At 34.2% G+C, this 13,076-nt stretch overlaps 1 pseudogene; it reads left to right on the top strand.

Moving 5' to 3' along the window:
* The first annotated feature begins 1,236 nt into the window (after positions 1-1,236).
* Positions 1,237-1,400, top strand: LOC145297991 (U2 spliceosomal RNA; annotated as a pseudogene).
* Positions 1,401-13,076: the final 11,676 nt, after the last annotated feature.

Below are 13,076 nucleotides of genomic sequence, written 5' to 3'. Positions count from 1 at the left end.
TTAATTTATATTTGATGGTACAATATCATATTTATGCGAATAAAATTGTTTTTTTCTATTCTTGTAAAACGTTTTCATTGAACAACTACAAAGAAATAGTGTCGAAAGAATTATATGCAATACTTAATTTTGGTATGAATTAATTAAAAAGAAAATCAAAAAGACTAAAAATGAATCATATATCAGACGTATCAGTAACGCATCAGTATGTTTAATCAAGAAAACCCTGAAATAATTTTGCGTTCTTGAACAGTCGGTCGTATCTTCCCCCTTATTTGATCATATTATCTCTCTTTTTCTCTCTCTTCAACTCCAATTTTTCCTTTTCTTTCTTTCTATCTATCTATACATTCTATTTTATGATTATGTTTACTTGTATGGGTAAGATATCGGTAAACGTTACAAATCGCAGCCGTAGCAGTATTCGAGAAAATTTCTATACAGGCATAAAAATGAATTTATTTTGTTATTTTTTTGTTAAATATTAATAAATGATGACTCATACTGAGTTAAAATCAAGCCAGTATTACGAATGTTACTTGAGGAAAACACGCTTGAAAGGTGTCAACTTTATGTGAACAAGCGAAATAAAAACAAGAAGGCGACCGTATTGGACCTGATGTCGTGTAATTCCGTTTATTCTCAATGATGTTGACACATTTGAAGCGTGTTTTCCTCAATGGATTTTAAACTCGAAATGATTCCTCATTTATTGATGTCTAGCAAAAACATCAAACCATTTTTAATGATTTTTTACTCGCATTCTGGTTGCCTTTAATAAGACTTCTCTGTCTCCATTGGAGTCGACCAAATGATAGTCATTCTTCTATTTGGGTGGAAGAAGGGATTAAGGCGAAGTTTGTTAATACTTATCAAACCAGATAGTAATAGTTGAAACAGACAATTATATTTCTTTCACTTTACACAGAATTAAATTTAACATTAAAATCACAACGTTTATTTTAAAAACAATATTTGACATCGCAAAGTATTTTCAACTATGGCATATGAAATTATTGAACTTGTGATTAAATACGAAAAACACGAATAAAAAGCATATACGTACTTTTGGTTGAAAATGAACTTTGTAATTAAGTAAATTAAGTGCTGCAAGGACCCATAGTGCAGTTTATAGAGTTCTTGTAAAAATTCAGTTGTAAAACTTACATTCCTGGAAATTGAAGCTTTAGTCATGTATGCTGGCGATCCACAATATAATTGCGAATTACTTAGTTCTTTCCCTCTTGGCCTTTTGGCCAAGATCAAAGTGTAGTATCTGTTCCGGCAGATACTGCAAGCTATGACTAGCTATGACTAGCAAAGACCAGATGTGGGGGCAACCCCACATGCCTGACCTTTAACCAGCTCCCATTTCCCACCTCTCGGGAGCTGGTCCCCTTTTTCCCTTCCCTCTCCCTTCACTCCTCACATTAAAAATCGGCCTTGTGCCTAATTTGCTCGGTGGGGGAGCAAATAAATACCATCTGTTCCGGCAGATACTGCAAGCAAAGACTAGATGTGGGGGCAACCCCACATACCTGATCTTTAACCAGCTCCCATTTCCCACCTCTCGGGAGCTGGTCCCCTTTTTCCCTTCTCCCTCCCTTCACTCCTCACATTAAAAATCGGCCTTGTGCCTAATTTGCTCAGTGGGGAAGCAAATAAATACCATCTGTTCCGGCAGATACTGCAAGCTATGACTAGCTATGACTAGCAAAGACCAGATGTGGGGGCAACCCCACATGCCTGACCTTTAACCAGCTCCCATTTCCCACCTCTCGGGAGCTGGTACCCTTTTTCCCTTCCCCCTCCCTTCACTCCTCACATTAAAAATTGGCCTTGTGCCTAATTTGCTCGGTGGGGGAGCAAATAAATACCATCTGTTCCGGCAGATGCTGCACTTAAGATAATATGTACCAGTCAATGGAGGGGAGGCCCTCTATACTGGGACAATTATTATTTTTGGTAACCAGAGTGCCCCCTTTTTGCCTACTTTTAGGGGAGCTGGTTTTTACCTCACATTAAAAACGGCCTTGTGCCTAATTTGCTCAGTGGGGGAGCAAATAAATACCATCTGTTCCGGCAGATACTGTAAGCAAAGACCATATGTGGGGGCGACCCCACATATATGACCTTGGTCAATGTAGGGGCAACCCTTCATACCAATTGTCACTATCCAGCTCCCCTACTCCCCGGGGAGTTGGTCCCCATTTCCCCTTCACTCCTCACATTAAAAATCGGCCTTGTGCCTAATTTGCTCAGTGGGGGAGCAAATAAATACCATCTGTTCCGGCAGATACTGCAAGCTATGACTAGCTATGACTAGCAAAGACCAGATGTGGGGGCAACCCCACATGCTTGACCTTTAACCAGCTCCCATTTCCCACCTCTCGGGAGCTGGTCCCCTTTTTCCCTTCCCCCTCCCTTCACTCCTCACATTAAAAATCGGCCTTGTGCCTAATTTGCTCGGTGGGGGAGCAAATAAATACCATCTGTTCCGGCAGATACTGCAAGCAAAGACCAGATGTGGGGGCAACCCCACATACCTGACCTTTAACCAGCTCCCATTTACCACCTCTCGGGAGCTGGTCCCCTTTTTCCCTTCCCCTTCCTTCACTCCTCACATTAAAAATTGGCCTTGTGCCTAATTTGCTCGGTGGGGGAGCAAATAAATACCATCTGTTCTTCAGATGCTGCACTTCCATTTCTTGTTCTCTTTCGGTGGAGGAGAAGTCCTTCACGACTGAGACAATTTTTTTTATTTTTGTACCTTTTCTCCACATTAAAAAACGACCCTGGTGTCTAACTCTGTCCCGTGGGGAGGCATAGTAAATAGGTACTTAAGACTTCTTCCCTGTCATGACCGACGGAACGAAGGCAAGTTACTTCATGAATTAAATAAAGGGTTCCGTTCGAAATTCTGGACTTGAATACACAGAAAGATTCCCAGGTTTGACAAAAATATTTCCGAATTCGACAAGATAAACCTGAATAAGGTGGAAGGTTACATCGACAGAAACGTTGTGCAAATACAGTTCAAGATTAGAACAGCAGTCCGAAGAATCCAAATAATCCAAATAATTTGAATAAATTATCATTCATGCTGCTTTTTTCATAAAAAAATTAGAGATAACGTCTAAAGAGCCGTTTATTTGTTTTTATACTTGCATTATTTGTTTATCCACTTAAATCTATTATATAAAGACAACTCAGTCGGACTCTTCACATTAGACTTACATAACATTTCTTTTGGCGAATAGATATTTCATTTTTCTTCCTTTTCTGTTACCGCTATGTTCTTTACACGAATAAAAATATTTCTTTTGCGTTTCGTAATGAAAATACTTATTCTGGTTAAAAATACTGCTATAGTGGCGACACTTTTCCTTACTTAGTTAAGAAAAATGACATATGAGCCGAAACTCTTAACGATGAAAAATATTTTTCTATTTTTCTATCGATCTACTTTGACATCAACTGCATTTACAATAAAATTAAACTATTTATTAACATGATTTGAATAATCTAGTGCTAGTCTATTTTCCTTCTACGCTTTTATTACTCGATTTAGTGTACTAAATGCTATAATGTATAATTTATTAAACTTCACTTCAATATTTTATGATACGAAGGGCGTTTTATTTTTTAATGAGTACAGATCACATTTGCTATCTTGTATTATTTCTTCGAAACGTCTGTAGGTAAGGAGATATTCATAGAAAAATGATAGTTTTTAACTAATTACAAGTAGCCATCTACTGTAGATAGATAGAGTCGGCGTTCATTGTCCTAATAGGGAAAAAAATTAGTACGAGCTGTCGGCGAGGCTTTTATGTAATGATACCTCTGCGTTTGGCTTATAGACAAAGAAGGGCTGTAAATGCCAAGCGATGAGCAGAGCCTATCAACTTATTAAGTAATTTTAGGTCTGCAAACTGAATATTTTGTTTGACTCTCCAGCTGAACATCGTTCGCGGGGATCAAACAGTAACTGTTGTGTCAACGTGATTATGTCGAATGAGACACGTTGAGCCTGATCCGTACTGAATGGGTGACCATTGGGTAATGCCAGGTGCTGTATGCACTCTGAAGCCTGGATAGGGATGGACGCCCCCAGGCTATACTTGCTACTATACTGAATAAAATAACGCAGCATTCCTTACGATCTTGGAGAGTTAAAGAACATCCATCATCCACCATCCTTCAGCTCTAGAGAGGTTGTTTTCTAGGATATTCAATCTGTTTAGACTTTGAAATTCTCTCACCGTTACATACTTCCCGGACTTTACTGACACGCAGAAGTTAAAATCTTATTAAACAGACATTTCACTCAACTTCCCTAAGCATAGTCCCAAATAGTAGCCCCCTACGTTCAAGTGGCAATATGCCTTGTTTGGGATGAACATCATAAAAAGGTGTCTTATCAGTGATTACTTGTCAAGGCGTAAAAAGTCAGTAGCACAGGTTTTATATCAACGTTTTCCTCTTCTTAAATATAAGACATTACAAGATCTATGGTCCTTGTCAGACAGAAGTGTAATCCTGCGACTTCGTTCTATGCCAAGTATTTCAGAACATCTACAGAGAAAACAGTGAAATATATAAATTGAAGATTCGACTTGGAATCGAATAAGCTTTTATTTTGCTCTCAAGATATAGCATAACGTTGAAAATAAGTTCCACTGTCATAATAGTCAGAAATACTGCGAACAGTTATTTCCCCGAACAGTAGAGGCAATGAGGAGAGACGCATTGACGATTACGCCAATTAATTATATCTACGTAAGTTTTTAAGTCTTGAAACCATATTAAAAACATTGTAATTATTTTATTTAGTTCTTCGTTGGAAAATTATTTTCTCAGTAAGCCATTTAATCTTCTCCAATCGCAGAAAAAATTTGCTTTTTTGAACAAACAATAGTCCTAAGTTTTCTGGGATACTCATTTGTTTACCATGAAACAATGTTTCAGTGATTTCAAAACAAAGCAATATATTAAATCATGGCTGCGCAGCATTGTTGATCAAACACAACCGCCCCTAAACAAAAGAACAAAAACGTTCCAGTATGTTGATTCAGTTCTTTTTACTAGAGATTAATTAGACTAACCTAATCATGTTATCATTTTTTTCTTATCTGTGTCATTCGCCCTTGTTTAAAAAAAAAAATAAGTATATACATTTTATTTGTACATCAATTATGTAGTTTTGAATGTCCTCTATTAATCTACTTTGATTAGGTTTTATATGATTAAAAAGCACCAGGATATAAAACAATTTATTTAACTCTTTAAATATTTTACCTGTATCATCATCTTGTTTATTAATTCTTATTGCTAAGCCAGAGACTGGAAGTAAAATAGTGTTAATTTTAAAATAATGCCAGCCATTCTTAAAAACTTAGACATAATGCTCTCGTATAACATATACATAAGGCAAGTATTTTTATGCGGCAGACGAACTATTTGAAAGGAAAAGGAGTTTTTTTTATATCAAATATTTTATGAATAAATATTTCATCCTCACTTGTTATACCTAAATCCAGAAATGTAGTATGTGTTCCTCTATGTTCGCAATTTAATTCTAACTCCTTTGGATATATTAAATATACATTTTTTCAAATTCCTCGTTATCCTTTTTTACATATAAGGTCATCAATAAATTCTTTCTACACACACACACACACACACACACACACACACACACACACACACACATATATATAGTTATATATATATATATATATATATATATATATATATTACTATAATTATATATATATATTCTAGTCTACGTAAATAAATATTTGCCCCAAGAGGTGCAGTATCTTAACCCATTGAAATACCTATAATTTGAAGTAAAATTTTATTTTATATTTGAAATAGCTCTTCTTAATAAAATGAATTATTATTAACATTTTAAACGATTATTGGAAACACTAGTTTTGCTATTTTTTTGCTTTATACCATAAGGCTTTAAATTTTAAAAAGTCAAAGTATTTAACTTTACTGCCTGCAAAAACTAGATCTACAGTAGTATTTAATCGGTGATCAGTTCTTCGAGTGATACTTTTGTATATAAGGTACTAACGTTGCTATGGATTTTGTTTTTAAAAGAATTTATACTATATGATTTGTATTTTACTGTATACGAATTGATTACAACTATATGTTAATATAGGATTTCCTTTTTTCGTGGAAATTACTTATTTAATTAATAATTGATTTAAACACTTCAGATATAACCTCACTTACAGGTGTAGTAATACACATCTTTGAGGTAACAACCGGGCGCTTACTGTTTTTTGTGCATTTTAGATACCATAACAATACATGGAAATAATTTGTCTTTTCTCTCTAATTCTCATTCTAATTATTCACAAATAATTGTACTATTTAGAACAATGGCATCCATGTCATTATTACTTAATTTATAGGTATCTGAAACTTTACCTTTACTTCCTACTTCTAACAAAAAAAAACTTTGTATATAATGCATTTTACATCTAAATACTATATTATTTGCTGCTTTATCAATAGAAGTCATTAACAATTTATTTTAAAATATTTGAAGTTCTTTAAGTATTTGTGAATTTCTAAAGAGAGGATTAATTTTGTTAAGGTGTTTAATTTTTTTAAACGTTCGATCACGAATTCAAGTACATTATTCTTCGATGCTTCAAATGTAGACTGTAATAATTTATGATTTTTGCCATGAACACAATAAAACTACCTTTATGCTTTATTAACTTTTTTACACATTTAGTATAATTTAGCCTTTTAGGTCCACTATAGTTTGGACCTTTACTAAGTAATTTTTTTAATTAAAATGTTTTTAACTATATTGAAATTATCTGTAATTATATATCTCTTTATTAAAGAGGGGGAATTGCATTTTCATTCTGCAATATTTATAGTTTTATTATCATTTATGTTTATGTTCTCTACCGTTTTCTAATAATTAAAAACCTTATTTTATATAGTATATCCAGTTTATATATAACTATTGGATATTGTTCATTTATCTTTAATTCACGTGGTAATAATTGTACGATTTCTCGATTATAAAATATTGTACGTGTATTTATATCATCAAATCCTTTGTTTTCATACAAGACTTCACAAACAATTCGAGTGTAGTTTTATACTGTTTACGAGTGCCTTATATAGTTTAGTATCGATTATATCCATAATTCAATAATATATTACTACCATTGATTATATATATATATATATATATATATATATATATATATATATATATATATATAAGTGTGTGTGTGTATGTGTGTGTGTGTACATTTCCATACGCATTTGTGATCGGTTTTCGGCCAGAAATTTGGCTGTTAAGGGGGTCAAAGTTCAACGACTTGACTTTTGAGAACTCTACCAAACTCCCTCGACAGCTTTGGGTCTAAACACTTGAGATTTTAAATATAGGTTCATTGGACATAGCTCTAACTTATTAACTTGATTTGAGCCCAAAACAATAAATGTAAAGGGGTCATAATAGGGGTAAAAGTTAAAAAAATTACCCCCTTTTTTTTGCTCAGCATACACCTCCAAACACCCGGCTAACGCCGGGCTGAAATGCTAGTATATATATCAAAGTGAACGTGTCTGTGTACATTTTCCTTCGCAATAACTCTGTTAATTTTCAGTTTACAGATTCGAAATTTGATATACAGGGTACTAAGATTTGGGAAAATCTTTGTAATCCACTTTCGCAAGAAATTTGTCTGTTAAAGGGGCAAAGTTCAACGATTTGACCTTTGAGAACTCTACCAAGCTCCTCCAACAATTTTGGGTCTAAACACTTGACATTTTACATATTGGTTCCTTGGACATGGATCTAACTTAATAACTTGATTAAAGCCCAAAACAATGTATTTTAAGGGGTTATAATAGTGATCAAAGTTAAAAAATTGACCGTTCTTCTTTTTGCTCAGCATACACCTCCAAACACCCGGGCAACGCCGGGCACTAATGCTAGTATATCTATAAAAGTGAACGTGTCTGTGTGTCTGTGTGTGTGTCTGTGTACATTTCTTTAGGCAATAACTCTGTCAATTTTTAGTCTACAGGCTCGAAATTTTATATACAGGGTACTGAAATCTGGGAAAATTTAGGTGATCGGTTTTTGGCCAGAAATTCGGCTGTTAAGGGGTCAAAGTCCAACGATTTGACCTTTGAAAACTCTAACAAACTCCTTCGACAATTTTGGGTCCAAACACTTGAAAATTTAGATATAGGTTTCTTGTACGTGGATCTAACTTAATAACTTGATTTGAGTCCAAAACAATAAATGTTAAGGGGTCATAATAGGGGTCCAATTTAAAAAAATTAACCGTTTTATTTTTATTTATTTATTTTTTTTGCTCAGCATACACTTCCGAACACCCGGCAACGCCGGCACCCATGCTAGTATATATATATATATATATATATATATAAGTGAACGTGTGTGTGTGTGTGTGTGTGTGTGTGCATTTCCCTACGCAATAACTCTCTCAGGTTTTAGTCTACAAACTCGAAATTTTATATACAGGGTACTGAGATTTGGGAAAACGTATGTGATCGATTTTCGGTCAGAACTTTGGCTGTTACGGGGTCAAAGTTACACGATTTGACCCTTGAGAACTCTACCAAACTCCTCCGACAATTTTGGGTCTATATACTTCAAAATTTAGAAATAGGTTCCTTGGACATGGATCTAACTTAATAACTTGATTTGAGCCCAAAACAATAAATGTTAAGGGGTCATAATATGGGTCAAATTTTAAAAAATTGACCGTTGTTTTTTTTTGGCCCAACATACACTGCCGGGCTGAAATGCTAGTATATATATATATATATTTCAATAGGCAAAAAACAACAACGTGCAGTCGCCATTTCCGGCGAGAAAAGATATAAACAGAGGCTAAGGAGAATTCGATAGTTTTCGACCATAAATTGCTACCCTTATATCAGATTTGAACCGACAGTACCGATGTTTTTGTGACCTTCTATAAAATTTAAAAATAAATATTATATTATTTTCTTATATTGGATTTTTTTTAATTGAGTACCTTGACCGTGTTCTGTCCCACAAACACCACACAGTATATATATATATATATATATATATATATATATATATATATATATATATATATATATTATATATATATATATATGTGTGTGTGTGTGTGTGTCTCTGTCTCTCTCTCTTTCTATTATATATGTATATATATATATATATATATATATATATATATATATATATGCATGTATATGTGTTTATTTTGTGGAATTTCCACGACTAATACTTTTGCTTATTATTGTGTAAAAATGTAGTATTATGTAGTTCTTGTTTGGGACTTGAACTTCGACTGAAGATTAGGACGTAATGCAAACATTGTCCATAGGTTGAGACGCATATTTTCATATCCATTGTAAAGTTTAGTCTATTTTTTTGAATTGTAATTTAAGATAAATTAGGTGTGAGACGGTGGAAATATATTTAGTGTTTGATATTGTTAGATTATGAAAATTTTGACGAATTAAATAAAATATTAAAATGAACTATTAAATTTCATGATACGAATTAATTTGATTATATTATGTTTTTATATCGTCATTTCCGTTTTCATTAGAAATAGAACATTTAATAGAAATTAATAAGATTTCATGAATAATCAGTCAACGTTGGTACTTTTTGATTTAGCGTGTGTAATTAGTTTTCTCATTTTCTTTTTCAATTGGTTTAATATTTCCTCTTTACGTAATTTATTTATTTAAGCTATACATATGGCCCTCGATTGTATCACATAGACTAAACAGCTAGCCAATCGCATTGAGATGTTTCAAAATCATATAATGCGTTTCCTTACTGGACATCATCTGATCGAAGAACTAAAATATCCACCGCCCGTCAAACTACTATCCTACCCACTCAAAATCAAAAGTAAAATTTTTGGCCATGTAAGACGGTCAACCATTAGCCTGTCATAGTTATGCTTTGAGGATATGTCAAAAGAGGTAGATGAAAGCTGAGTAGAAGGTGGAGAGGAAATGTTTTTGATTGGACATCTCTCAACTGTTGAGCGTCTATCAACCAAGTTGCCCTGAATCGGAAGGAATGGCGAAAAATAACTCACGTGAGTTCGCAATCCGCACCGGAAGCGGAAGATACGACTTATGATGAATCTATACCTTTGCTTTTTTTTTACTTTTGTTAATATTATCACCTTCCTTCCATTACGTGTCAACTTCTATTTCCATTTATTTCATCTGTTCACACCACTTTCCCTCAATTATTACTTCTCGTCTTCATTGTCAACCTTTGTACATGGAATATTATGCTACGTTTATTCTCTTAGAAAAAATGACATTCTAAAATTATTTCGTGCTGATAAAACAACTCAATTATTTTATTTGAACTTTGACTACAAACAGGAAATTTTATTGGGTATTGTGGACTTGTGTAGTATACTGATGCTGTAACACAGACACACAGTAAAAGTTTTTTTTATTACATTAGATGAATTTTCTAAGAGAAAGGAAACCAATTATTATCGATCTTTGTATTAACTTTAGATCATCGGTATCAGATCTTTCTGCGCGTTTGAAACAAGAAATGCTACAACGGCAAAAGCAACGCGTGTAAATCAGTGAGTTGCAACTTTTTGACTCGTTTGATTCTGTTTTGATAAAATTATCTGTTTTTATACATGGAATGAAAGGAATAACATGAAAATGGCACACATGTACAAATAGAAATGATACAGAACCGGCAATATTAAGACATAAAAACGCCCACTTTCATAAGGTATACAAGGGAACTCTCCCAAATATTCAACGTAGCAAAATTCAAACTCCTTTTTGCAATCCAATAATATATTGTACAGATATACTTTAGTCTATGCCTGACTTGTCCACCAAGAATATCCAACAATCTATATTTAATCGCTATTAAATAGGACGTGTACAATTGTCAATTACTTTATTTCGATTTCCCACCATTGCTTGGCTTTTGGCTGTGATGGCCATTTTCAGTTGACGAATAGTCAGGTGATAACGCAGTTATTTATATTTAAAAAGCATGTAGTTTTGTTTCAAACAAAGCGCATGAATTCTATTGACCAATACGGAGTTACACGCCTTTTAAAAGATAGCGTCCATATTATAATAGTTCAGAGATACTCAAACTATGTTTTGGAAGGAATAAAATTTAATTCCTTGTTATTATTCTTAAGAACATGCTGCAATGATCTATGGGAAAGAAACTAGCGAATCAGCGCCAACTATGGATTTTGGACGAGAAAACAGTTAATGGCTCAAATCGAAAATGAGACTCACTTTTTTTATACAATAGATGCATGAAGAAATGCAACATAATAAAGATATAATTCTGCGTTTAAACGAAGGATTTCAGAAAACTTAAGGTGCAGAACTGTTTCCTTTTTAATATAATCGCTTAAAAATGTTAATGAATTAATGAATATCGTTATGTCCGGATGATTTTTCACTACATAAAATATTGTGCTAAACTTAAACTTCCATTCTATCTTTACGTAAATCAAAATAAATTTTCCGTCTCTTTTATTCACCATTTTGTCAGGCGCCTAAGCGGATATTGATGTAAGATAAAAATCAATGGTTGGCTACTTTCCTTTAGTAATCAATTTACATTTTCTTAGTGGTAGTGATAAAGATACCGAAGGCTGCGGTTAAGGGACGTTTTAATGGAATATGTACCAGGAGCTTTCCAAAAATAATGCGTCTATTTTTTTTTATTTCACACGAAAAAGTTAAGAGGGTAGTACAAATTGCGTTGGTATGATGCCTGAACATGCATTCATGACCTGAGATTTTCTATCTTTCTGTTGCAGATATTGACGATGTGAGACTCTAAGAAAGCGACTCCTTTCATGGACGTACGTTAAGAAGCAGAGATGCGTCATTGAATTTCTGGCAAACGTGCATTAAGAATGTCGGTGACTATGTAAAAGAATGAATTCTGAAGTTTAAAAAAATTGCTCGTTTCAATATTATCACTCCCGCCTTCGTAGCTCTTTAACTTTTGACGTAAAAATAAGAGGCTTTACTTTAGAAACGAACCTCGTATGTTGAAATAGTTACTGAACAGCACTTCGTATTCAGCAGAGGGGACACACGAAAGAACCATGAAACTTCTGCCTTTATAACATAACATAAAAAAGAAAAATTAATGGAAAGTTCTTATGAGTTTGACATGCCGATGCTTGTTTTTCTTTTTACTCGGAAGGCATCATTTATCAAGGCCCGAAGACCACTCGAAGATGAGGGTTAATCAATGTACGGTGGTTGTGTAGGAAACGTTAATGATGTAAATAGGGTACAATTTGATTATTTATGGGGACGGCTCAACAAGAATTTGTTTACATTGGAATTGAAGGCTGCCATGTTGTATTCAACCGAGAAGCAAAACAGTGGAACAGTGTTCCACAGACGGGTAGTTCTGGGAAAGAATCTTTGTCCATGGAATGCTTTTAGATTTAGGCACAGATGGAGAGTGAGGGCAGTCGTTTATAATGGTTGTAGCTAGTCGAGTGTTTTTATGAAAGCTTGGTAAGATAGGCATAGATTGGAGTTCAGTCGAGCTCTTGCCATGAAAATAACGACAGAGCAGAGACAGGTTCATACCGTCTTTTCTGTGAGAAAAAGATTGCAAGGAAGAGAAAAAATCATCTACAAGGTTTCAAAGCCGGTTTTGAACTTTATTAAGATTGAATAGGGCTCGCCGAGCAGCTCCGGCCCAGATGTTGCAACAGTACTCCATTTTAAGGCATACATGGCTCTTATAATAACAAAGGATTGCATCGGCAGTAAGATACCTGCTGGAGTCGTAGAGTGATCCAACCATTTTTCCAGCGATCTTGGCAACAGATTTGATGTATGTGTTCCATTTCTAATCTGCAGTAAAGGTCAGTCCCAGAAGCTGGTCAAGACATGGTTTCTCCATAACGAAGGCCATTCATTTCAGTTGAGATGTAATGGGAGTCAGGGCGAGTATGATGAAAGGAGACAAGCTTGGTTCTTAGATGCATTGAAATTAA

The sequence above is a fragment of the Euprymna scolopes genome, chromosome 18 (assembly GCF_053919585.1).
Source record: "Euprymna scolopes isolate OS-2025 chromosome 18, ASM5391958v1, whole genome shotgun sequence".
Classification (NCBI taxonomy): Eukaryota; Metazoa; Mollusca; class Cephalopoda; order Sepiida; family Sepiolidae; genus Euprymna; species Euprymna scolopes.
Note: the sequence above shows the minus strand (reverse complement) of the source record. Positions and strands in the feature narration are given on the sequence as shown.